We start from the raw sequence: 25,898 nt of genomic DNA on the forward strand, positions 1-25,898 counted from the left end.
TCGTGTCACAAACTCTAACCTAACCGATCAAATCAGCATGGTATCATCGAAGAGTGAGGAGAGGCGTATGTGGATTGAGCAAAAGGAGAAGGAGTTGATTAAGTCTGGGGATGAAATAATTTATTTGCAAAGAGATAATTTAAAGCTTTTAAAATAACGTAATGTTTTTTGTTTGATTGCTAAACAATTATATTACAAAATTACTCAATTGCATCTTGATTGTGATATAGGAAAGAAGATACATCGTATGATTTTACCCTTCCTTGAGTTAAAGGAGGATGAAATTGATGCCGAAGCATATAACTGTGAAACCGTTGTTTCTTCTGATGATATATCTCCCGCTTACAAATTTGGTCTTGACAAAATAGAGTCCTTCATAAAGTCAAAAGACCATAAGGACATGCTCTGTCACACCCCGAAACCAAGGATGGCGGAAACGTTCGGGGGTGGACGACTTCATGTATAGCATGATAACAACAATTGCAATAGTGATTTAAGCAAACAAAACCAACATATATATATATATATATATATATATATATATATATAATTGAAAGAGTTACATCATTGTATGAATTACATGTTTCCAAATCAATTACAACATGTTGACAAAATGTGAAATGTTTGACGCCTTAACATCCCATCCTTAAAAGCACTTGGTTACCTGTTTAGTGATTTCCTGAGAATACAAGTTGTTTGAAAAAGTGTCAACACAAAGGGTTTTGAACTGATAAAATCCTCGTTCCTTGTAAAAGTATTGTTTGATCCAGAAAAATCCAATATTTTCTTTAAAATGTGAAATGTAGTCTTACATCCAAAGACCGAAATGTATAAGTAACTTTCCTTACATATAGTAAATAATGCAAGTTTAAATCAACATAAACTCGGTTGATTTCAAGGAAATCCCCGTAAATCCTATGTTTGTTAATACTTAATGTGAGTTATTATAACCATGCTATGACCTAGATGGCCAGAAACGACGTTCTTCAGGCGTCGAAATGTTATGACATTTGTCACCCCAGACCTGCCAGTCTCACTGTTGCATGCAGCTAAGGTGTGGGTTTGTCAAACTCAATGTAGATCTATATACAACTATCACGCTCTCCCTCTAGGAGACTCTGGTTACAATGCAGGACTTATTGGTAAAGTGAAGCGAATGTCTCACAAAAGTCATTAACGAATTTACGTGTAATGTAATGAAAATCCCGTTTGTATAAATGTACCCTTTTTGTAATGAGTGGGTTATGTAATGTATCATAAACCATACCTATTATAGTTTGTCAAAACATGGGTAGTTATAATAATGTACATAAACTATACTTAACATAGTTTATCCAAATGTTTGTATGTAATGGATGTACTTTGATTATAACAATTTGTTATTTTCTATGCTTTATATAGTAAAGATCCATTTGTTAACTGATGTATGTCTATATACTAAGACAAAATGTCATATGTTTCAATAACAATTAATCACATAAATGTATACACCTTGCTTAACATGTTACAAGGTGAAATGAAATTGATAGCATTTTTCTGTTGTTAACATTTTCTATTACTGTTCTTAGAAAATTTGTATAAAAATCATCACAAGTCCAAATCAGACTTTGTAAATTCTGAGAGTTTGTAAAATGAGTCCAGTTTGTTCATAAATTTTCTCATGATTTATAGTGACCTCCAACTTAGGTGAAAAGGTCCATGTTCACAGACTGGTCCGGATTGGCCCTTGAAATGATAGGCAGCTTTGTAAAAATCACCATAAAATGTAGAAACATCGTATGGTGATGTGAAAGTAGCCATTTTAAAGCTAAGAACTTGATCTATTTGAACCTAATACATTTTTGAAAAATAAAATGTTTAGGGTAACCAAAACAGTCCGTGAATGGAGTTAAACTTTTCTGATGAAAGTTGTTGGATAAGTTTAGTTATGTTCTAGGTGTTTTAACTCGTATTCCCCCCCCCCCCCCCAACCTTAAAAACTTAAGGAAACATGAAAATGTAGGGGTATGAACTTACCTTAAATGGTTTCATTAGATGAGTGTTGGAGATGAGAAGTGTTCAACTCAAGAACACTTGAAGATGCCTAGAAGATTTTCGAGAATCTAACACCAAAGTGATGGAATTTGTGTAAGCAATCTATGATTGGAGTAGAATGAAGTGTAATTATCACAAGGAGGATGAATTATACTTACCAAGAGTGTAAGAAAGCTTGATGATCAGCCTTGGAATCCCGAAATTGAGGGAAAAAGTTTGAGAGAAAAGTTGAGTTTGATCTTTGGTGAAATGAGAGCAAGTGAGTGAGAATGAGGAGAGAGGATGAGTTGTTCCAGCTCTTAGGACGTGGGAGAGGCTGAAAATTGAGTGGGAAAGGACTATGAAGTGACTAGGGATGGTGGGGAGGACAATGGTTGGTCATGGAGTGGGTATGGGGGTGGTAGCTTGTGTCAAACCTTATGGAAGAGTCAACACTCCACCACAAAATCTTATTTAATGGATTTTATTCTTAAATAAGGATTTTCTTAAAAATATGCTAAATTTATGAATATTTGGGACCTTATATGTCAAAATATAAGTTTGGGTGAAAATCCCCCGTTAAAATAATTAAAAACGGGCTTAAAACGGAGTCGGGGTCGAAAACCGAGTAGAAAAGAGGAGAATCCGAAGTCTGGCGAGGGTTGGGTCATCAGCAGCCTAAATCCGGAGTCGCATTGCTCGCATGACTGCGGTCCGAGCTACTACTGCAGGCGGCTTCATCCGAAGGAAGACCGAAGGCGAGGTGGCTACGGGCTTGACAGCTGCGGCTCCGGGCTTCGGCTCGGTGGCTGCGGCTGGATGGCTCGGTTCAGGCTGCTTCCGGTCCAAGAGGGTTCGGCCCTATATAGGGGGTTTCGGGTCTTTTAGGGTATTTTACCCGTTCTAACCTCGTTTTAAGCGATTTTTGACCCGGTTAAGGGTCGGGATGGCCCAAATAATTAGAATAAATCAAAAGGGGTTTTGAGAGAGATTTGGGAGAGATTCCACATTCTTGGAGAGATTTTGGAGAGATTTGACATACTTGGAGAGATTTCACATTCTTTGAGAGATTTGGGAGAGATTTGACAATAGAGTGAAAGAGATTAAGAGAGGCTTCCTTTGTGACCTTTTTGAGTCTTTGGCATGGCAACGCAAGGTCCGCAAGCCCCGTTAAGCCATGTTTAAGAATCTTACACACTCCAGATGAGTATGCAACATTGTTTTATCGGTTTGGTTCATTGTTTAGCAATATCAAGGAAAAGGAAAATTAAACACACAAATTTTCCAAATGAGGTTCTCTCATTAAAGTAACGAGTTGTACAGTAATTTCATAACGTAAAGCCTAATATACAAGGGTTAATTGAGTCGACCAGTTTGACTCGTTGACTTTGTTTGACTTTGACTTGACCCGAAATTGATTATTGTCACATCATCCCCCTGTTAGAGGGAATTTCGTCCCGAAATTTACATTCTGACTAGGATTTCAAGAGTTTTGGAAGAGATGCGGGTATTTTTGTTTCATTTGATCTTCGCGTTCCCAGGTGAACTCAGGTCCTCGTTTAGCGTTCCAACGGACCTTCACGATGGGAATACGACTTTGTTTTGTTCGCTTGATCTCTCGATCCATGATTTCGACTGGTTCCTCCACGAAGTAGAGGTTTTCGTTAACTTCGATTTCATTGAGTGGTATTACAAGCGTTTCGTCAGACAGACACTTCTTTAAGTTCGATACGTGAAATGTGGGATGTACGTTATTAAGTTCTTGTAGTAATCGGAGTTTGTACGCCATGGGACCAATCCTGGAAAGGATTTCAAACGGTCTGATGTACCTCGGGTTTTGATTTCCCACGTTTACCGAAACGTATCATTCCTTTCCAAGGGAAACTTTCAGTAGTACCTGATCTTCGACCTGGAATTCCAAGGGTTTGCGTCGTTTATCCGTGTAACTCTTTTGCCGATCTCGGGATGCTTTCATTCTTTCCCGAATTTGAACAATCTTTTATATGGTTTCCCTTATGATTTCAGGACCAGTGAGGGTGCTGTTAGAGACTTGCCCTCTAGCTAGCTGTGTATCCCCCACTTCAGCCCAAAACAGGGGTGATCTGCACTTGCGGCCATAGAGAGCTTCGAATTGGGCGACTTTAATACTAGTGTGATAGCTGTTATTATAGGAGAATTCGATAAGCGGTAAATTGGTATCCCATGCCTTACCAAACTCTATCACATAGGCTCTCAACATGTCTTCCAATGTTTGTATGATTCGCTCGCTCTGCCCGTTGATTTGTGGATGGTAGGCCGTACTCTTGTCAAGTTTAGTCCCCAGAGACTTCTGCAAGGACTGCCAAAATCATGATGTAAATCTACTATCTCTATCCAAGATAATGGATATGGGAACACCATGTAGTCGCACAATCTCTTTGATGTATGTCCGAGTCAACTTCTCCATTTTGTCAGTTTCCTTTATTGACAGGAAGTGCGCTGATTTGGTCAATCGGTCTACGATTACCCAAATGGTATCAAGCCCGCCCGATGTCTTAGGAAGCTTGGTTTTGAAGTCCATGATTATCCGTTCCCACTTACACTTGGGTATATCCGGCTGTTGTAGTAGCCCTGATGGTTTCTGGTATTCAACCTTGACTTTGGCGCAAGTCAGACACTTGCCCACATAGGTAGCAATCTTAGCTTTCATGTTCGGCCACCAGTATAACTTCTTGAGGTCTAGATACATCTTATCTGACCCGGGATGGATGGAGTATCGAGTCTTGTGTGCTTCATTCATGACAACGTCTCGGAATCCACCGAACTTCGGTGTCCAAATCCGGTTCATGAGATAACGTGCTCCATCATCCTTGACTTTTAAGTTTTTATCCATTCCTCTTAATGCCTCACCTGCCATATTTTCTGGTTTCAAAGCTTCTAGTTGAGCTTCCTTGATCTGTGTGGTCAGGTGTGAATGGATTGTCATCGTTAAGGATTTTACTCGGCGACCCGAATATTCCTTTCTGCTTAGGGCATCGGCCACTACATTTGCCTTGCCCGGATGATAACGAATTTCACACTCGTAGTCATTCGGCAACTCTACCCATCTCCTCTATCGCATATTGAGCTCTTTCTAACTGAGGATATGTTGAAGACTTTTGTGATCGGTGAAGATAGTGCATTTTTTTCGTAGAGGTAACGTCTCTAGATCTTTAAAGCGAACACTACTGCTCCCAGTTCAAGGTTGTGCATGGTATAATTAACTTCGTGCGTCTTAAGCTTTCTTGACGCATAAGCGATGACTTTCCCTCTTTACATGAGCACACATATGAGACCTTGATTCAAAGCGTCGCAGTACACAACGAAGTCTTTGGTCCCCTCTGGGAGAGACAAGATCGGTGCGCTGCATAGGGCTTGCTTCAATGTTTGGAAGGCAGCTTCTTGTTTATTTTCCTACTTGAACACTACCCCTTTTTGAGTCAAGGTGGAGAGTGGTTTAGCGATCTTGGAGAAGTTCTGTATGAATCTTCGGTAATAGCCAGCGAGCCCTAGGAATTGTCGGATTTCCGTCGGCGTTGTCGGTGCTGACCAGTTCTCAATTGCCTTGATTTTGGAGGGATCCACATGTATCCCTTTCTCACTTACCACATGACCGAGGAAATCCACTTCTCTAATCCAAAATTCACACTTAGACAATTTGGCATAAAGCTTCTCATCTCTTAGTGTCTCCAACACTTGTCGTAGGTGCAGGCGGTGCTCCTTCTCGCTCCGAGAGTAGACCAAAATGTCGTCGATGAATACGATCACGAATTTGTCTAAGTAGGGTCGGCACACCCGATTCATCAGGTCCATGAACACCGCATGTGTGTTTGTTAATCCGAAGGGCATTACTACTAACTCGTAGTGCCCATAGCGAGTTCTGAATGCAGTCTTGGGGATATCTTCCTCTTGAACTCGTAGTTGATGATAACCCGACTTCAGGTAGATCTTTGAGAAGTAGCTTGCTCCTTGTAGTTGGTCGAAGACGTCGTCGATTCGAGGTAAGGGATATCGGTTCTTGACGGTGAGTTTATTTAGCTCCCGATAATCGATGCACATGCGAAACGATCCGTCTTTCTTCTTTACAAACAGAGCTGGTGCTCCCCAAGGTGAAAGGCTTGGTCTGATGAACCCTTTGCTTAGCAGTTCGTTCAGTTGACCGGACAGTTCTTGCATTTCTGCTGGCGCTAGACGGTATGGAGCTTTGGCAATGGGGGTAGCTCCGGGAACCAAGTCAATTCGGAATTCGACTTGTCGAGCGAGTGGTACACCTGGAAGATCCTCTGGGAACGCATCAGGGAAGTTGCACACCTCTGGGATGTCTTTGATGTTCTTCACTTCTTGTTTCTTGTCTACTACGTGGGCTAAGAAGGCATGGTACTCCTTTTGGAGATACTTTTGAGCTTTGACGCAAGAGATGATTTGTAAATTTGCACTGGGTTTATCACCATAGATGAGAAGGGTTTCGCCAGTTGGCAGGTTAAGGCAAACGATCCTTTCGTAACATAGAATGTCGGCACGATGAGAACTTAACCAATCCATACCAATGATTATGTCGAAACTTTTTATGGTGACCGGCATCAGGTCGATTTTTAATGAATGGTTGTCTAGAGTGAGGGTACACCCTGAGTATATATCACTAGTGCACTCTACTTTCCATTTTCCATTTCTACTACGTATGTATCTTCTAGTGATTGTGGGTTTTGTTCAAGTAATTGTTTATATTGGTGGCTCACAAAACTCCTCTCCGCTCCTCTATCAAATAGTACGCACGCATAAGATTTATTGAGGAGAAACGTACCGGTAACCACTATAGGGTCCTTGACTGCTTCCCCATGTCCTATTTCCAGGACTCTTCCCACTCCACCAGTATTAGGGGCTCATTCTTTGGGGCAGTTTCTCTTGTAGTGTCATGTTTCACCACATCCATAGCAAGTTTGGCTTGCCCCTGCATTGGCAACTTGGTTGATGGGTCGCGCTTGTTCCTTACAGAAACGGGCAGTGTGCCCCTTCCTGTTGCGGTTGTTGCAATGCATTTCCCGACAAGCACCAGTGTGGTGAAAGTTGCACTTGTTACACTTGGGGAGGATTCCAACATATTGCTTTGGTTGTGCTGGAGTGGTAGCAGTAGTGGCAGCACAGACAGCAACATTCTGTTGCTTCTTAGCGGGGTCCGGTGCCGGTTGGCTCTTCTTGTTGTTCCAGAATTTTGTTTTGTTGTTCCCTCCTCTTGACTAATCGTGGGTAGTGGTTATAGTGTTATGACTGGCTCGGTGGTCAATGAGTTGTTGTGCCAGTTCCTTGGCACTGTCAATAGTAGTTGGCCTTGAAGCCAAAACACTACTTTGAACTTGAGGAGACAGTCCCCAAAGGTATCGCTCCACCTTCTTCTCCTCTGGAGTGACCATTGTTGGGCAGAGGAGAGCCAAGTCATGAAATCGGGTGGTGTATGTTTCAAGGTCGGAGCCCGACATCTTGAGGTTCCAGAGTTCTTGTTCCTACTTTTGAACCTCGTCTCTCGGGCAGTACTCCTTCATCATCAAAGCTTTCAAGTCTTCCCTGCTTATGGAGTTAGCCACCGCGAGAGTGAGTGACTTAACTCGACTGTTCCACCAAGTGAGCGCCCTACCAGTGAAAGTGAAGGCTGCATATTTGACTTTGCTTGCCTCAGGGCAAGCACACACTTCGAAGACCACTTCGGTCCTTTCGAACCATTGCATTAGTGTGATGACTCCCCCGGTTCCATTGAAAAAGTAGGGTTTGCCATTTGTGAAGTCTTTATAGGAACATTCTCTCGAACGCCCTTGGCTATCCCCTTGAGTAGAGATGTTAATACCGCTCCCTGTCCTCCTGGCACCGTCAGTGCTGATTTGGGACATAGCAGCTGCCACTGTGGCTGTAACCGCAGCCTGGAACATAACGGGATCATACTGGTGAGGCGGCGGGGGTGAATTTGTTTGCGTTCTCTCAGTGCGTCTAGCAGATCTACGAGGTGGCATTTTTCTGTCATAGAATTTTCAAAGATGAAAGGGACATAAGTCATTTAGTAATTGGATATAAGTCGAGTGTCGTGAAATTAGTTCATTGGTTTCCAAGTATAGTATTTCTCGACTTCTATATGTTTGTATTAGAAAGTAATTCATAGAAAAAGTTTATGCAATTAAACTTATGAATTAAATAGCGGTGACTCAACGGAGTCATGTGTTCGGTTCCCTGTCTGACCCACTCCTAAGATTCGCTCGACGTGCCCCAATTATGGGTAATTAAAATTTTAATAAGCTGTTGATACTAATGAGTCTGCCCTAAGTCCACAACCAAACAAGGAACATGTCCTAAGGTGGACTCACCATTTCTAGGTCGATTACTTCTTTAATTACACATAACACTGAGGTACACTTAAAAATCTTAGAGTTATCAGTTGTAAATTGTTTGTAATACTACATAGTAAAATCTCATGTCAACATCAAATGAAGTAAAATTCATGCCAAATTCATTGATAAACTTTTAGTACATATTGTTTTGAGGAAAATTTGATCTCATAGGGGTCCACATTACATCAAAGTAAAAGAAAATTTTGGCAGCACAAAAGCCCTTTGACTAGTGTAATCACTTAATCGCGGGGTCAATCTATTCGCAAGAAAGAGTAGTACCAACGCATACTCGAAATCCTAGTTTTATAACAAAACATGACCAACGCAAACACTACTCGCGGCGGGTGGCATCTGGTCCCTGGTGGTCCAAAGAGGAGGTCGAGGCTCCCTGAAGCTCCGCAATCCGGCGCTCGGCCGCGATAACTCTCTCCTCGAGAGTTGTGTGCCTCTCCTGGTACTACCTTACCTCCGCTCGAGTAGTGGTAAGGTCCTCGATAAGTTGGTCCACTGGATAGAAGTCCCTCTCCAAATCCCTGGTGCGTACATCGGTGGTTGTCGTTACAGCGTTGAGATTCCGAACTTGATCTGCCATTTCCCTACTCTGGTTCCCCAAATTCGTGATATGCTGGACCATGACGGGGAGGGCTCTGTCAGCCGGTCCCCCATGGCTGAGGTTGTCGTAACCACGTTGGTCGCCATATGGTGACCGTTGGCGTTGTTGTTGGCTCCACCTCTCGATCATTGTTGCCCAACGGGGCTCAGGCCCGTTGCGGCCGAAGCGGTTCGCAGGCACCCTGGTGATGTAAGGAGGGTTGAAGACTTCCTCCTCTAGTTCCTCTTCTTCTTCTTCCTCTTCCGATTCTTCTTTTTTATCCTCCATTTCCTCTTCCTCCTCGGGTTCTTCTTCTTCATCAATCTCCTCTGGGTCCTCCTCAGGATCCTCCTTAATCAGTTCTTCGGGCTCTTCTTTAATCCAACCGACATTTCCTTGATTGGGAAAGTATGGGTCTCTTGGTAGATGAAATACTGCCATGTCGTCTATACGAGAATAGAGGTGTAAGAAGCGTGTAACGGATAATAATGATGTTGCGCTATAGCAACATAAAAGACTCTATAGTATTTTAAGTGTATAGATTTGATTCTTAGAGTGTTCAGTATAGGGTGTCGTTAGGTGGTTAGATTTGTTGCCCACTATGACTATCCCCTAGTATGTGTAAGTCACTTCTCGGGCATATATAGTTGATCAGGCTATATCCCTCCCAGAATTTATTCACATATACTAAGGCATACTCATAATGTACAACTCCTCTTCTTTTACTCTAGGTTCACCTAGTTACGACGCTATGCGTGTATGTAATGCATGTAAGTATACTTCAATCAAGAAAACTATTTATTTTCTAAAAGTATAACCAATTGAAAAAAAAATGTTTCAAATCAGAGACTTTTAGTCCCATATGTGTTTATAGTTTGTATATCTTATGCGGTTTGATATACTTAATTCACTATAAACCGTGCTCTGATACCAATCTGTCACACCCCCAAACCAAGGATGATGGAAACGTACGGGGGTGGAGGACTTCATGTATAGCATCATAACAACAATTGCAATAGTGATTTAAGCAAACACAACCAACATATATATAATTGAAAGATTTACATCATTGTATGAATTACATGTTTCCAAATCAATTACAATATGTTGACAAAATGTGAAATGTTTGACGCCTTAACATCCCATCCTCAAAAGCACTTGGTTACCTATTTAGTGATTTCCTGAGAATACAAGTTGTTTGAAAAAGTGTCAACACAAAGGTTGGTGAGTTCATAAGTTTTTGTTTTGAACTGATAAAAGCCTCGTTCCTTGTAAAAGTATTGTTTGATCCAGAAAAATCCAATATTTTCCTTAAAATGTGAAATGTAGTCTTACATCCAAAGATCGAAATGTATAAGTAACTTTCCTTACATATAGTAAATGATGTAAGTTTAAATCGACATAAACTCGGTTGATTTAAAGTACATCCCCATAAATCCTATGTTTATTAATACTTAATGTGAGTTATTATAACCATGCTATGACCTAGATGGCCAGAAACGACGTTCTTCAGGCGTCGAAATGTTATGACATTTGTCACCCCAGACTTGCCGGTCTAACTGTTGCATGCAACTAAGGTGTGGGTTTGTCAAACCCAATATAGATCTATATACAACTATCACACTCTCCCTCCAAGAGACTCAGTTACAATGCAGGACTTATTGGTAAAGTGAAGCGAATGTCTCACAAAAGTCATTAACGAATTTACGTATAATGTAATGAAAATCCCGTTTGTATAAATGTACCCTTTTTGTAATGAGTGGGTTATGTAATGTATCATAAACCATACCTATTATAGTTTGTCAAAACATGGGTAGTTATAATAATGTACATAAACTATACTTAACATAGTTTATCCAAATGTTTGTATGTAATGGATGTACTTTGATTATAACAATTTGTTATTTTCTATGCTTTATATAGTAAAGATCCATTTGTTAATTGATGTATGTCTATATACTAAGACAAAATGTCATATGTTGTAATAACAATTAATCACATAAATGTATACACCTTGCTTAACATGTTACAAGGTGAAATGAAATTGATAGAATTTTTCTGTTGTTAACATTTTCTATTACTGTTCTTAGAAAATTTGTAGAAAAATCATCAAAAGTCCAAATCAGACTCTGCAAATTCTGAGAGTTTGGAAAATGAGTCTAGTTTGTTCATAAATTTTCTCATGATTTATAGTGACCTCCAACTTAGGTGAAAAAGTCCATGTACATAGACTGGTCTGGATTGGCCCTTGAAATGATAGGAAGTTTTGTAAAAATCACCATAAATTGTAGAAACATCGTATGGTGATGTGCAAGTATCCATTTTAAAGCTAAGAACTTGATCCACTTGAACCTAACACAGTTTTGAAATATAAAATGTTTAGGGTAACCAAAACAGTCCGTGAATGGAGTTAAACTTTTTTGATGAAAGCAGTTGGATAACTTTAGTTATGTTCTTGGTGTTTTAACTCGTATTCCCCCCCCCCCCCCCCACACACACACACCTTAAAAATTTATGGAAACATGATAATGTAGGGGTATGAACTCACCTTAAATGGTTTCAGTAGATGAGTGTTGGAGATGAGAAGTGTTCAACTCAAGAACACTTGAAGATGCCTAGAAGATTTTCGAGAATCTAACACCAAAGTGATGGAATTTGTGTAAGCAATCTATGATTAGAGTACAATCAAGTGTAATTATCACAAGGAGGATGATACTTACCAAGAGTGTAAGAAAGATTGATGATCAACCTTGGAATCCCGAAATTGAGGGAGAAAGTTTGAGAGAAAAGTTGAGTTTGATCTTTGGTGAAATGAGAGCAAGTGAGTGAGAATGAGGAGAGAGGATGAGTTGTTCCAGATCTTAGGACGTGGGAGAGGCTGAAAATTGAGTGGGAAAGGACTATGAAGTTACTAGCGATGGTGGGGAGGACAATGGTTGGTCATGGAGTGGGTATGGGGGTGGTAGCTTGTGTCAAACCTTATGCAAGAGTCAACACTCCACCACAAAATCTTATTTAATGGATTTTATTCTTAAATAAGGATTTCCTTAAAAATATGCTGAATTTATGAATATTTGGGACCTTATATGACAAAATATAAGTTTGGGTGAAAATCCCCCGTTAAAATAATTAAAAACGGGCTTAAAACGGAGTCGGGGTCGAAAACCGGGTAGAAAATAGGAGAATCTGAAGTCTAGCGAGGGTTGAGTCATTAGCAGCCTAAATCCGGAGTGGCATTGGTCGCATGACTGCGGTCCGAGGAGAAGAGAGGTTGCGGTCCAAGCTGCTACCGCAGGCGGCTTCGTTCGAAGGAAGACCGAAGGCGAGGTGGCTGCGGGCTTGATGGTTGCGGCTCCGGGCTTCGGCTTGCTGGCTGCGGCTACCGAAGGGCCTCAGTTCAGGCTGCTTCCAGTCCAAGAGGGTTCGGCCCTAAGAGGCTTCGGCCCTATAAAGGGGGTTTCGGGTCTTTTAGGGTATTTTACCCGTTCTAACCTCGTTTTAAGCGATTTTTGACCCGGTTATGGGTCGGGATGGCCCAAATGATTAGAATAAATCAAAAGGGGTTTTGAGAGAGATTCCACATTCTTGGAGAGATTTGGGAGAGATTTGACTTACTTGGAGAGATTTCACATTCTTGGAGAGATTTGACAATAGAGTGAAAGAGATTAAGAGAGGCTTCCTTTGTTACCTATTTGAGTGTTTGGCTTTGCAACGCAAGGTCCGCAAGCCCCGTTAAGCCATGTTTAAGAATCTTACACACTCCAGATGAGTATGCAACATTGTTTTATCGGTTTGGTTCATTTTTTAGCACTATCAAGGCTAAGGAAAATTAAACCCACGAATTTTCCAAATGAGGTTCTCTCATTAAAATAGCGAGTTGTACAGTAATTACCTAACGTAAACCCTAATATACAATTGTTAATTGGGTCGATCGGTTTGAATCGTTGACTTTGTTTGACTTTGACTTGACCCGAAATTGACTATTGTCACATCATCGCCCCGTTAGAGGGAATTTCGTCCCGAAATTTACATTCTGACTGGGATCCAAATGAAAGTTGTAAATCTGAGATAGAAGGAGAATTAGCCGACGGGATCCAAATGAAAGTTGTAGTACTTGTAAATACCAACGCATAGATATAAAGAATGTAGAAAACGGAGCTCATACGCGGAATATACGGACAAAACTTAGGGGCTACTTTACTTTAAAACTCCTATAAATAAAGGATGAAGCCTTCATAATTTCCTTCACACCATAAGTCTTTCTTTCTCTCTCTAACTTCTCTCTAGCCTCCCTAAAGCCCTCCCAACTCTAGGGAGCCTCCCTAGCACAAGAAGGAAGCTCTGGAGCGCCCGACGGCTCCGAGAAGAAAAGCTTTTGGCTCGGAAACGTTGCTCTAGCGAAGGCCGGTTTTTAATAAAAACCCGTTGTAAGTGAGTTATGCCTATACTATATTTAATATAGCTTTTATTTAAATATAGTAATGTTATTAGGACCTTATAATAATTATTTAGGGCTATTATTATGAGTTATGTAAGTGTCGTTATAATATTTTTTTAACCACTCGCGGTACGGGGGATCCGGTTTGGAGGGCCACTTGGGTTGCTGGATTTAGAAGTGCTTATATGCCAAAATGATCCCGCCCACCGGTGTTCCATGTCTGGCCTTGTTTGTATATAGTGGGTGAAAAGTATTGTGTCGCGCTTATATAATAGTAATAATAGCCAGACTATTAATTAGTCGCGGTTAACGTTAGACTAAACCCTAGTGAGGTTGATACTAGGTTTTGTCGAAGGAAAACTTGTTTTGAGATAACGAAGTGTTGTTCGAGTACTAAGTCACCACCTTTCAGGTGAGTGCATAGTCCCTTTCATTTTACACATAGCTATGAAGTATTTTATTTAAATTATGTGATGTGTGTGCATATTGCCTGAATACTTGTTGTCTATATTTGATGAAAGATTTTTATACATGTTTTAAATGTTTTAAACTGTATACGTGTTTTATATCTACAAAATGTGTTGGGTAAAACATAGGTAGATGAATGATGAGGGATGAAAGTTGATATAGAGGAACATTAGTAGTATGGACCTAGTCCCCTATAGGTGAACATTGGCAGCAATGGACCTAGTACTCTATAGATGAGCACTGGCAGTTGTGCCACAACCTGTAGATGTTTCAGATCTACGGTAAACATCCTAGCAGCTGCGCTCTAAGGACAATGTCAACAGATGCGCCTAATAGAGAGCCTCATGACCATGAAAGTAGCGTTTAAAGGTCAATACCGACAGAATCCCCCATAGAAAATGTCACGATTCTAGCAGCTGTGCCTAAGTGATAATATTAGTAGCTGTGCTTGACAACTGTATCATTGAGAATGATGGATTTCATGCCGATTCCTCAGGATAATCCTTAGGAATGAATAAACGAGGAATAGATGAATCTTAGGGTAGAACCCTAAAGTTAAAGAATATAATGGGGATGGGTAATTGGGTTGATTATTTGACGTTTAAACATAATAATTATATTATTGTGGGTTGAAAACCCTATGTACTCACCAGGTTTCCCAACCTGACCCACTCCAACTTATTTGTATCACAGGTGTCGTTACGAAGCTACTTTGCACTGAGAGATTTAAAAGAGATGTAGATCACTAGTGTAAATGAATGTAAGTTCTGTTTATGCTTATGTTTCTGTATTGACGATGACATCCCAAGGTTTTAAAATGAATAAAAATACATTTCTTCGGAAATGCTTTGATAACGTATTTATCATGTTATTTTGGGAACAAATTCCGCAACATTTTTATTAAAGGGGATACTCTGATCTTTATAAAGCATAAACAAAATCGGTCTTTTCTGGCCGTGAAAATGGGGATGTCACAGTTGGTATCAGAGCATTAGTTTAAGCGAACTAGGAATAAGGATTTATTTCTAGACTTAAACTTAGAATGCTAAGCGATGATTGTGAGGAGTGTGTCTAATATATTTTTGGAAGTACACCTGAATAGACACAAACACTATCTTAATTATGGAAGATGCCTAAAATGCTTTAATGTGCTAATTGATTTGTGATGCTTTATGCTATCGTTTGATCAGATCTGTGGTCTGTTGCCGACCAGAACTGGAAATTTTATGTGCTTAGGTTTCTAAACGTTTAATTACGATATTAGAACTGGCATGTAAATTTTTGAAGTAATAAGGAGGAATAAGCATCTAAATCTTCTTCTATCTATATTCTCTTCTCGATACACCGAATGCCTGCTTTGGTGTGCAGAACATCATGGTGAAGACTCATAGTGAATTGAGTAAATAGAGGAAATGAGAAGGCTTACGATAGTGAATGATACCTATCGGAAGCTATCGTAAGAGTGATATCTTGACTTTAGAATACGTCTAATAAATAATATGTCTAGTACGGGAGAAGTACATGTTCGATTAACAGAAAGAAAGATTTTTGGTATAATCCATGAAGTTATCCCATCGTCTAACATTTTCATCACCAACCGAGTTGAAGCAAAATTAATGATTGAAGATATGCATAGAAGAAGTCCTAGTAGAGTCTAGGGAAAATTATATGATTGTTTGGACTCATTTGTATGTGTTAAAATTGTTTATTTGATAATGAATTGGAGAACTGCGAGGCAATACTTGGGACGAGTATGAGTAGGTGTGAAAGGTAGTAGAGGCTTATACTACCGGAAGCATAGGACTCACACTTGGATCAGGGAAAGTCACAAGGTTACCAAGAAGCTAGTAATTGATTCTATTTTATTCAAGCATGTCGTTACCATAGTTTCGGTAATGACTAAGAAGATGATTGTTATTCTGACCCTAGTGGTCATATCAAATTAAGTCTGACTACGATGAGTATGTTACGTGGTTCAGAGAGCCAATTTCGATGTAGCATTTGACATAAGCCAAAAGATTGAAATAAAAGATAATCAAAGCGATCAGTAGAAGTATCGCGATAGTTGTTAAAGAAGTTGTTGCTAGAAATGCTACTTTAAGATGTGATTATATCACATTATAACATGAAGGAAGGTATAGTCTGTTCTGGAATTTGACTCTAAGAGACCTGAGTCTAAGCTTTGCAACCTACGATGATAGGTTATTAAAATATGACACATTGGCCCATTGTATAAATAAAAGAACTTATCTTAAGTTTGTTAAGAAGAAGAAGCAGTCTCCAGTAAGGATCGAGATTGTGATTTGAAGGTCATAATTTGAAGTCTAACGTGAGATAGGGAGTAGATGCAAGATCAAGCACTACCTGCAGTCAAGGAGTCCAAGATACTCATTCGAAGCAACATAGAAGTTACGATTATTACCTAGTATGAAGAGATAACTTATGGAGTCATTACACAAGCCCTGCTTTGTTGATGATTCCGGGACGTAATCATCCTAAGGGGGAGATAATTGAAACGCCCGTCGATCCGGGCTAGTCAATTTAGAGACAATGAGCATCAAAATGAGTTTTTAAATGGAAAACTATTTAGAAGGAATAATCTTAACCAAGTGGTAGCATATGTTACAAGGGTTCCGTACATATAAAGAGCGCCGAAATCCGAGTTATAACGAAGAAGTTATAGCCCGTCGAAGTTTTACGTCAAAACTGGCACGACACGATGCAACGTAAATAATGAATTTACGGTAGAAGAATTTTTGGCCTTAGTGATATAAATAAAAGTTGTAGTATACGTTAAACCGAGAGCGTGCATAAAAAGAACGCCCAAATATGACTTCGTATGAGGAAGTTATAATTTTTCTAAGATTTGAAATAGCAGTGCACAACCCAAAATTCGAATTTTAGATCGGGCGGTTTTTGGCCAACGCGACCCAAATGAGAATTGAAGATCTCATTAATATGAACTCAACAACAAAAAGACAGACGAAAACGGAGTCCGTATGTAAAATTCATGAATTTTAAACGGACATTTAACAGTGTAATCACCTCTTACTGTTAGATCTAAGATCGGTCGAGAATTAGCTGACGGAGTAAAAAGGAATTTGTATATTTTATTTTTACCTACGCATGGATATAAATAATGTCAAAAATAGAGCTCGTATGCGAAAGTTATGGACGAAGCTTAGTCTCTACTTTTCGAGCGCGGCGAATTCGATACAGTTTTGTAAATCTGGGATAGAATGAGAATTAGCCAACGAGATCAAAATGAAAGTTGTAGTACTCGTAAATACCAACGTGTGGATATAAATAACGTCGAAAATGGAGCTCGTATGCAAAAGATATGGACAAAGCTTAGTCGCTACTCTTCGTGCGCGATAAATACGATACAGTTTTTGTAATTATGATACGTGTTATGTGTGCATATTGCCTGAATACTTGTTGTCTATATTTGATAAAAGATTTTTATACATGTTTTAAATGTTTTAAACTGTATACGTATTTTAGATCTACAAAATGTGTTGGGTAAAACATGGGTAGATGAATGATGAGGGATGAAAGCTGATATAGAGGAACATTAGTAGTATGGACCTAGTGCCCTATAGGTGAACATTGGCAGCAATGGACCTGGTACTCTATAAATGAGCACTAGCAGTTGCGCCATAACCTGTAGATGTTTCAGATCTATGGTAAACGTCCTAGCAGCTGCGCTCTAAGGACAATGTCGGCAGATGCGCCTAATAGAGAGCCTCATGACCATGACAGTAGCGTTTAAAGGTCAATACCGGCAAAAGCCCCCATAGAAAATGTCACAATTCTGGCAGCTGCACCTAAGTGATAATATTAGTATTTGTGCTTGACAACTGTATCATAGAGAACGATGGATTTCATGTTGATTCCTCAGAATAATCCTTAGGAATGAATAAACAAGGAATAGATGATTCTTAGGGTAGAACCCTAAGGTTAAAGAATATAATGGGGATTGGTAATTGGGTTGATTATGTGATGTTTAAACATAATAATTATATTATTGTGGGTTGAAACCCCTATGTACTCACCAGGTTTCCCAACCTAACCCACTCCAGCTTATTTGTATCACAGGTGTCGTTATGAAGCTACTTTGCACTGAGAGATTTAAAAGAGATGTAGATCACTAGTGTAAACGAATGTAAGTTCTGTTTATGCTTATGTTTCTGTATTGACGATGACATCCCAAGGTTTTAAAATGAATAAAAATACATTTCTTCGGAAATGCTTTGATAACGTGTTTATCATGTTTTTCTGGGAACAAATTCTGCAACATTTTTATTAAAGGAGATACTCTGATTTTTATAAAGCATAAACAAAATCGGTCTTTTTTGGCCGTGAAAATGGGGATGTCACACGAAAGCTCACTCAAACGTAAGTTGGCTTTGGCACCGAAGACTCTCCTATCTCAATTTTAACGACATCAACAAGCTAGTGCTTAGGGATCATGTTCTAGGTCTTCCTGTTCTGAAGTTTGATAAAGAACACTTGTGTGTTGCATGTGAAATGGGATAGCAAAGTCGATAGCTTCATCCTTCTCGAGTCAATACAAAAGTTATTGAACCACTAGAATTACTTCACATTGATCTATGTGGTCCATCTTCAATCGAGAGCATTGGTGGTAACAAGTATATACTTGTAATAGTGGATGACTTCTCTCGGTTTACCTGTGTGTTCTTTTTGAGGAAGAAATCAGAGGCCGCTCCCAAGCTTAAACTCTTTACCAAACAGGTAGAAGTTCAACTACGAAAGGTAGTTCGAAACATAAGAAGCGACAACGAGTTGGAGTTCAAGAACAAATACTTTGAAGATTTTCTTGCAGAGAAGGGGACAACTCACAAATTCTCGGCTATATATACTCCACAACAGAATGGAATTGTCGAAAGGTGAAACCAATCTTTGTGTGAAGCAGCCCGAACCATGCATAGCTTCGCTTCTCTACCTGTATATTTATGGGCTGATGCCATTGCTGCTGCTTGCTACACACAAAACATATCTTATCTCAACAAACATTTCTCCATCACTCCTTATGAGATCTTGAATAACCGCAAGCCTAATGTAAAGTTTTTCCATGTGTTTGGTTCAAGATTCTTTATTTTCAATTCAAAGGAGCATCGAAACAAGTTTGATGTCAAAGGAGACGAAGGAATCTTTCTGGGTTATTCCTTAAACTCCAAAGCATATAGGGTTCTGAACAAGCGTTCAAAGAAAATTGAATAGATCTATTATGTCACCTTCGATGATATCTACGTCAAGAAACTGAAGACAACCGAAGGTTCTGTGGAGGAAATATTTCCAAAATCTGGTCAAGCTACTGTACCGATTTCAAACCACTTTAAGCAATACATGTTGCTATTTGATGAACTAGAAAAGGCTATTCACTCTGAATCCAAAGCTGCAAACAACAAGGTAGACAACTTAAAGAAGATAATTGATGATGCTGCAAAGAAAATGGCAGATGAACAACCGATAACAACCGAACAGCCTGACATAAGCGAACCTCCAAAAGATAGTTCTTATATTCAGGGGAGGGTTCGTCTTTTCCAAATAACCAAGATTCACCATTCCAGGGGGAGAGCCCATCATCATCAATACCAACCGAAAGTCAAGTCCAGAGGGAGAATTATGAGTCTGAAGCTGAGGAAGTATCATTATTCGAGGGGGAGAATGCAGATACAAACATTGATGAAACTCAGTCAGAATTCGAAGAAGATGTAAATGCTACACTGGATCCCTCATATGATCCTAATTACCCTCCTCTCACCAAATAGACCAAAGATCATCCACAAACACTAATTATTGGTGAATCAATAGAAAAGTACCCACACGATCACAACTAAAAACGAAACAAACTGCACTATTCTCCAAAGTGGAATTTTGCATGTTTAATTCGTTCGTCTCCAAGGTTGAACCGAAGACAATCAACACTGCACTCGATCATTCTGATTGGGTGTAGGCGATACAGGACGAACTCAATGAGTTTGAGCGAAATAAAGTGTGGAGACTAATTCCAACACCAAAGGATGCTTCTGTGGTTGGTTTAAAGTGGGTTTTTAGGAAAAAAAAAATGGATAAGGAAGGAAATGTGATTCGCAACAAGGCAAGAAGAAGGCATAGATTACGAAGAGACCTTCGCTCCAATAGCAAGGCTAGAATCGGTTCGTATTTTTATCGCCTATGTTGCATACAAGAACATTGAAGTATTCCAAATGGATGTGAAGTGTTCCTTCTTAAATGGAGAACTGGAAGAGACAGTGTATGTAGAGCAACCACCGGGTTTCGTGAACGAGAAGTATCCAGATCACTGCTACATTTTAGACAAGGCAGTCTATGGTCTCAAGCAAGCACCAAGGGCATGGTATGAAACGCTAACTAGATTTCTCAAAATGTCAAAGTTTAAACAGGGTTCGGTTGTCCCAACCTTCTTTCGTAAAAAAGAGGGTGACCACCTTATGATCGTTCAAATTTACGTTGATGATATCATCTTCGGTTCCACCAATCCTGGCTTAACAGCTGAATTTAGGAAGTTGATGGAGACTAAATTTGAAATGAGCTCAATGGGTCCTATTAACTTTTTCCTTGGCTTGAATATTAGACAGGGACCCGAAGGCATTTTCATTAATCAAGAGGCTTAAACGGAGACCTTGTTTGCCAAGTGTGGAATGATGGGAGATTCGAAAGTAAAGGTTCCTATGGCGTTTGGCACGAAGTTAACACCTTCTCTGGACAAACCGGCTACTGACATGACCCTCTATCGTCAGATGATAGGGTCTTTAATGTATCTAACAACAAGTCGACCAGATATAATGTTCTCTGTTTGTTATTATGCCAGGTTTCAAGCTAATCCACGCAAACCTCACCTGCTAGCTGTGAAGAATATCTTTCGATACCTGAGGCAAACCTCTTCTCTCGGTCTATGGTACCCAGCCAAATCGGGGTTCTTTGTCCAAGCATTCTCAGATGCTGATCTAGGAGGATGTGGACTAGACCGAAAGAGTACCATTGAGGATGCCAATTTCTAGATGGCAAACTTGTTAGCTGGCAGTCAAAGAAATAAACTTGTGTGTCTCACTCCACTGCCAAAGCAGAATACATAGCCGCAACATCGTGCACATCTTAGGTCATTTGAATACAAAGTCAACTTCGAGACTATGGCCTGAACATGAAGAAAATCCCACTATACTGTGACTCAGAGAGTGCAATTAGGATCTGTCATAACCCAGTGCAACACTCAAAGACGAAACACATAGCACCGAGGTATCACTTTATCAAGGATCATGTGGAAGATGGTAATGTAGAAATTGATTTCGTAAGAACCACTGATCAATTGGTTGACATCTTTACTAAGGCCTTGCCTGAAGCAAGTTCTAATAAAATCCTACAAGGCTTAGGAATGATGGAAGCTGAATCTGTACCGAAATCAATTTCGCCTCAATAAAAGTTGGAAGCGAAATAGAGCGAACGCTCGGTCCATTTCGGGTTTGGTTTTCCCGGGAACCGAAATGAACCGAACACTCGGTCTATTTTGGGTTCGGTCCTACCGGGCTCGGTTCGCCTCTTATCTCCAAGTGATGGTTTCGGTTGTATAGTATGTACATTTTTTCTTGTAATTTATTTTATGTTTTTCCTTTTATTTTTATAAAATCCAAAAATATTTTTCTTTCTGGTTTAATTCTTTTCCAGAAAATCTTATAAAATCCAAAAATATTTTTCATTTCTATTTTTATTTCTTTTCAGAAAATTCAAATCATAATTCAAAAATATTTTCTTTCATTTTATTTCAATTTATTTCAATCTTAATCTAATTTGTGCATAAGGACTATTCTCAATGATGGAGTTGGCGCAGGTATAATTCTTTATCTATGTATAAGCTAAGTATCCCTAGAAGCATGCTGTTGTATGTTGACCCAAGCCTCCAAAGATTCTGAGTGAAGCCTTCATGACTTGATATATACAAATCATGTCTTCCCAATTAGGCTGTCAAATTCACTCTAATCATGAGCTACCTTACTCTTCTCCAATTGAGTTAAGAGTTTTTTCTGCGTGGTCCATCTTTTATAGCAGAGGTAAATTTGCTTCTTTAACGACCTGAAACTTATTCTCCATCATAATTCGTTTCACGAATGTAACCCTTGAGACTCTCAGCACTACCACAGAGGTTTACGGTTACACAACTTATGTGTTAATGATCTTAGTTTCGTGCCACTACGTGCTAAGTGAAACCCAAAATTCAATACCTATAATGCATTGATGGTGAACAATTAAATGTTCTAGCTTTCACCTTTGAACTAACGAAACCACTTTTGTGGAAGTACCTTGAAATCTCCTTTTATTTTGAGAGATCCTTATGAAAATGTCTATCACCACGAATTTTCTTCCCATAGGATCCAAATTTTTTTTCTTTGAGATTTCTACTTAACTTATGTCAAAAAGTCACTGAATATGTTCCAAACCTACTTGTTTAACAGGCCACATCGGTCTCACAAGTACTTCGTTCTATTTCGGTCTTATGTCAAGTATCGAAACCTGAGTTGAAGCGAAAGCCACCCTTCATAGCCTTATATATAAAAGATGCCTTTCAATGCTTCTTAACAACTACTTGAACATAATTCAACGGGAATCCAAACAAGCACTTTGAAGTCTCTCTTGATTTGAAGGAAGAGATTTGTGCCTGGGATCCACTGCTTTATGTCTTAAATGACATCACAAAATCCCACAAATAGTTTGATTTATTTCTTTTTCTTTTACACTATCTTGCACGAAAATCTAGGATTTTCCAAAAGTCTAGTTCGGTTATTCACAAGCTATTCATAAATATATAGCTTCGGTTACTAACGGTGTAATGCAGTTATTTACAAATGAAGGGATGAGTCAATGTATGCTTGTATGTCCCCTGAAAGCAAGATTATTTAGGAGTACAAGAAGCTCCTTTCATCCAAGGGAATTCAATCCGGAAATGATGAGGTCTACTGAAGAAGCAGACAAACCTGCTAAGAGGGGAAAAAAGCAAGAAGCGAAAAAGGGTGATAAAGGAGTTAAAGTATCGAAGGTGCAGACTCCAAAGAAGCGAAAGTCTAAGAAGGCAGCACCTTCCCAACCCAAGCAGAAGAAAGCCAAGAAAGCAGTTAGGAAGCTCATTCTTTCTTCATCAAGCGACTCAAACTCAGAGTACTTGCCTACTGGTCATACACCCATCATTTAACCCTACGAAAGCGAATCATAGAGCGAAAGCTCAAATGACGAAGGTTCGGTTCGTGGTGACACGCCACCTCGTTCGCCTACACCAGAGGTAACAGTTCTCTCCCAAGCACCTTCTCCTCCACCTATTTCCATTCCCATTTCCATTCCTCTCATTTCCCCTATCATCACATCTCAACCTACTTCCACCATTCCCATTCCTACTCCTATATTCTCTAAAGCTATAACCACAACCACTACTGGAGTTCAGACCAACTTATTTGATACGGGGGTTCGTACTTCAGCACCTGAAACCCCTATTACAACCAAACCTCCATCCCCTACCCAATCGACAGAAACCAATACCATTCTTGGTAGTGAGGGTGTTGATTTTAATACCTTCTACTACAGTCTATACAGGGTGCAGAGCGATGATGATGATGATGATGATGATGATGATGATGCTCCTGTAACCAATAGGCACCTCAAGGATTTGCACGAGAAACTTGACAAGCTAGTGGCATCTTCCTCCTCTTCCCAAGACTCATTTTCAGAAGTTGCAGTGAAAGCTATGATAGCCACATTTGTAAAAGAGCATGAGGCTTCAATTTCTAAGGCAACATATGCTATATAGATGCCTCCACCAAGTCCTGCAAAGAAGTGACCAAAAAAGTAACTAATTCTTGATGTTAACATTTTTCTGGAGTCATTACAGGGTGCAGCGGAGTTGAATGCAAAAAAGGTGAACACCACTGTGGAAAATCTTGATGTGTCTCTTGAGACCGAAAAGCAACATTTTGCCACAATGCGTCAGAATATCCAAACAGATAACGCTGAATTGCGAACCTCTATCAATGAGCATCTCAAGAAGCTCCAAGAAGATCTAGCCATGGAAAGCAGGATCATGGATGAAGTGGCTCTCAAAACAACTCAACTAAAGACCAAGTCACTGCAACTTTCTCAGGCGAACAAGGAGGTTGACAACCTTCGCTCTGAGAGGACCTTCGTCAAGAGTTGTGTCTTAGATGTTCATGTCATTCTCTCTAATGTTATGGAAGCTCACGACTCAGGTCTCACTCTTTCTGTCAGACGTCATCTTGTAGAAAAGCTTGCCCCGACACTTGAAATCTTAAGTCACATAGCGAGTGTTTCGGAGACTGTTGTCCCTCCGAAACAAGGGGAGAAGGAATTACAAGCACTACTCAGCCTCTTCCTACAAGCAAAATTGTTCTACCGAAATTCACCACTGAACGACCGAAGGGTAATGAAGCTTCGGGTTCTAGTGTGAAGGACAAGGGAAAAGGTGTTCTAGAAGATAGTGACAAAGAAGAAGAGACCATTGCTGAGGCTATGAAGAGAAAGCAAAGGGACAGGGAACATGATCTCAATGCTAAGGCTGCTAGGGAAGCCTAAGAGAAGGAGAGAAAAATGAAATAAGCTCACGATCTTTTGGAAAGCAGGAAAAAGCTTTTTCCTCTTTGGTCGGTAGAAAATCTGATTAAGGAAGCTATCGAATGTCCAAGCACACATTGGCTTGAGCCGATAGTGTCACCAGACTGTGAGAACTCTAGGGATTCTCAGTTTTACATGCCTATAACCCGAAAGGCATTTGTCTTTTACTGTTTTCTTCCTATTGCTGAAGTTCCCCATCTTGACCCAAAAGTAGATAGGGATCTGATTGACTACTATCTTGAGTTTGCTCAGCCTCAGTATCTTACCTGGAGCGCTCAAAAGATAACAACTGTCAGGGTACTAAAACCGACTGCAATAGGGAAATTCCTCAATGTCCAATTCAAGGTGACTAGAGGTTCAGCTACCTCTGAGCATACCATTTCTCTGGTTGATCTACCAAATCTCAATCCCCTTCTATACAACTTTTTGATCTCCAATCCAGTTGAATATGAACCGATCATCGATCACATCAAGATGATGTTGGTGTGCTACATTCTAGAAGTGGCAAAGATGGATCAAGAAATTGTTTTGGTCCTTAGAAAGAAGCCAACGGTGGTACCCATTGGTTCATCCAGCGACATCAACAGAATGAAGATGGGGAAGATTGACCCGAAGCTCAACTTTGTGATGCTCACCAGAAGCCAAGGTTAAAAGTGCTTGTTCGCTCTAATTGACAAACATCTTTACACTACAACTTGCTTGGAACACGTTTTGAATATCATACATAAATGCAAGCAGAATAATGAAGGTGGCAAGAAGTATTTCACTGACATGATTAGATGGTATATCGAATTTCGTCAAGTCCTGCATGCTATCATTCCGAAGCTATTCAAAGTGGTGAAGCATATTGCATCGAATCAACATAAGTGAAGTCTCGCCCCAATTGACGCAAAGGGGGAAATTGTTGGGACCCGAAGTGTTGCGTCTTTGGCTCGCTCCTTAGCCCAGTTTTGTTACCGGTTTGGGCCTATCCAACCGTGTTTATTTTTATTAGGGTTTTGTATTTAAGGTGCATGCATGCATCCTTTATCATTATCGCTTTCATTTATTATTGTCATAATTGTACTAAAAACCCTAGCTCGCCTCTACAGTTGTCACACCCCAAAACCAAGAACGGCGGAAACGTTCTGGGGCGGAGGACGTCATGTACAGTATCACAACAATTTAAAGTAGTAAACAAGCAACAACATCATCCATTTCATTAATAATAGAATTATTATACAAGTATGTTCTATCAAATTTTGATAAACACTAAAGCATAAATCAAAATGAAAGATGAGTCTTCAACGAGCTCCATCTTCCCTAATCCTTGCATCGGTACCTGTCTATGATGACCTGAGGATAC

This window comes from Lactuca serriola, chromosome 4 (assembly GCF_051521515.1).
Source record: "Lactuca serriola cultivar US96UC23 chromosome 4, Lser_US96UC23_V15, whole genome shotgun sequence".
NCBI lineage: Eukaryota > Viridiplantae > Streptophyta > Magnoliopsida > Asterales > Asteraceae > Lactuca > Lactuca serriola.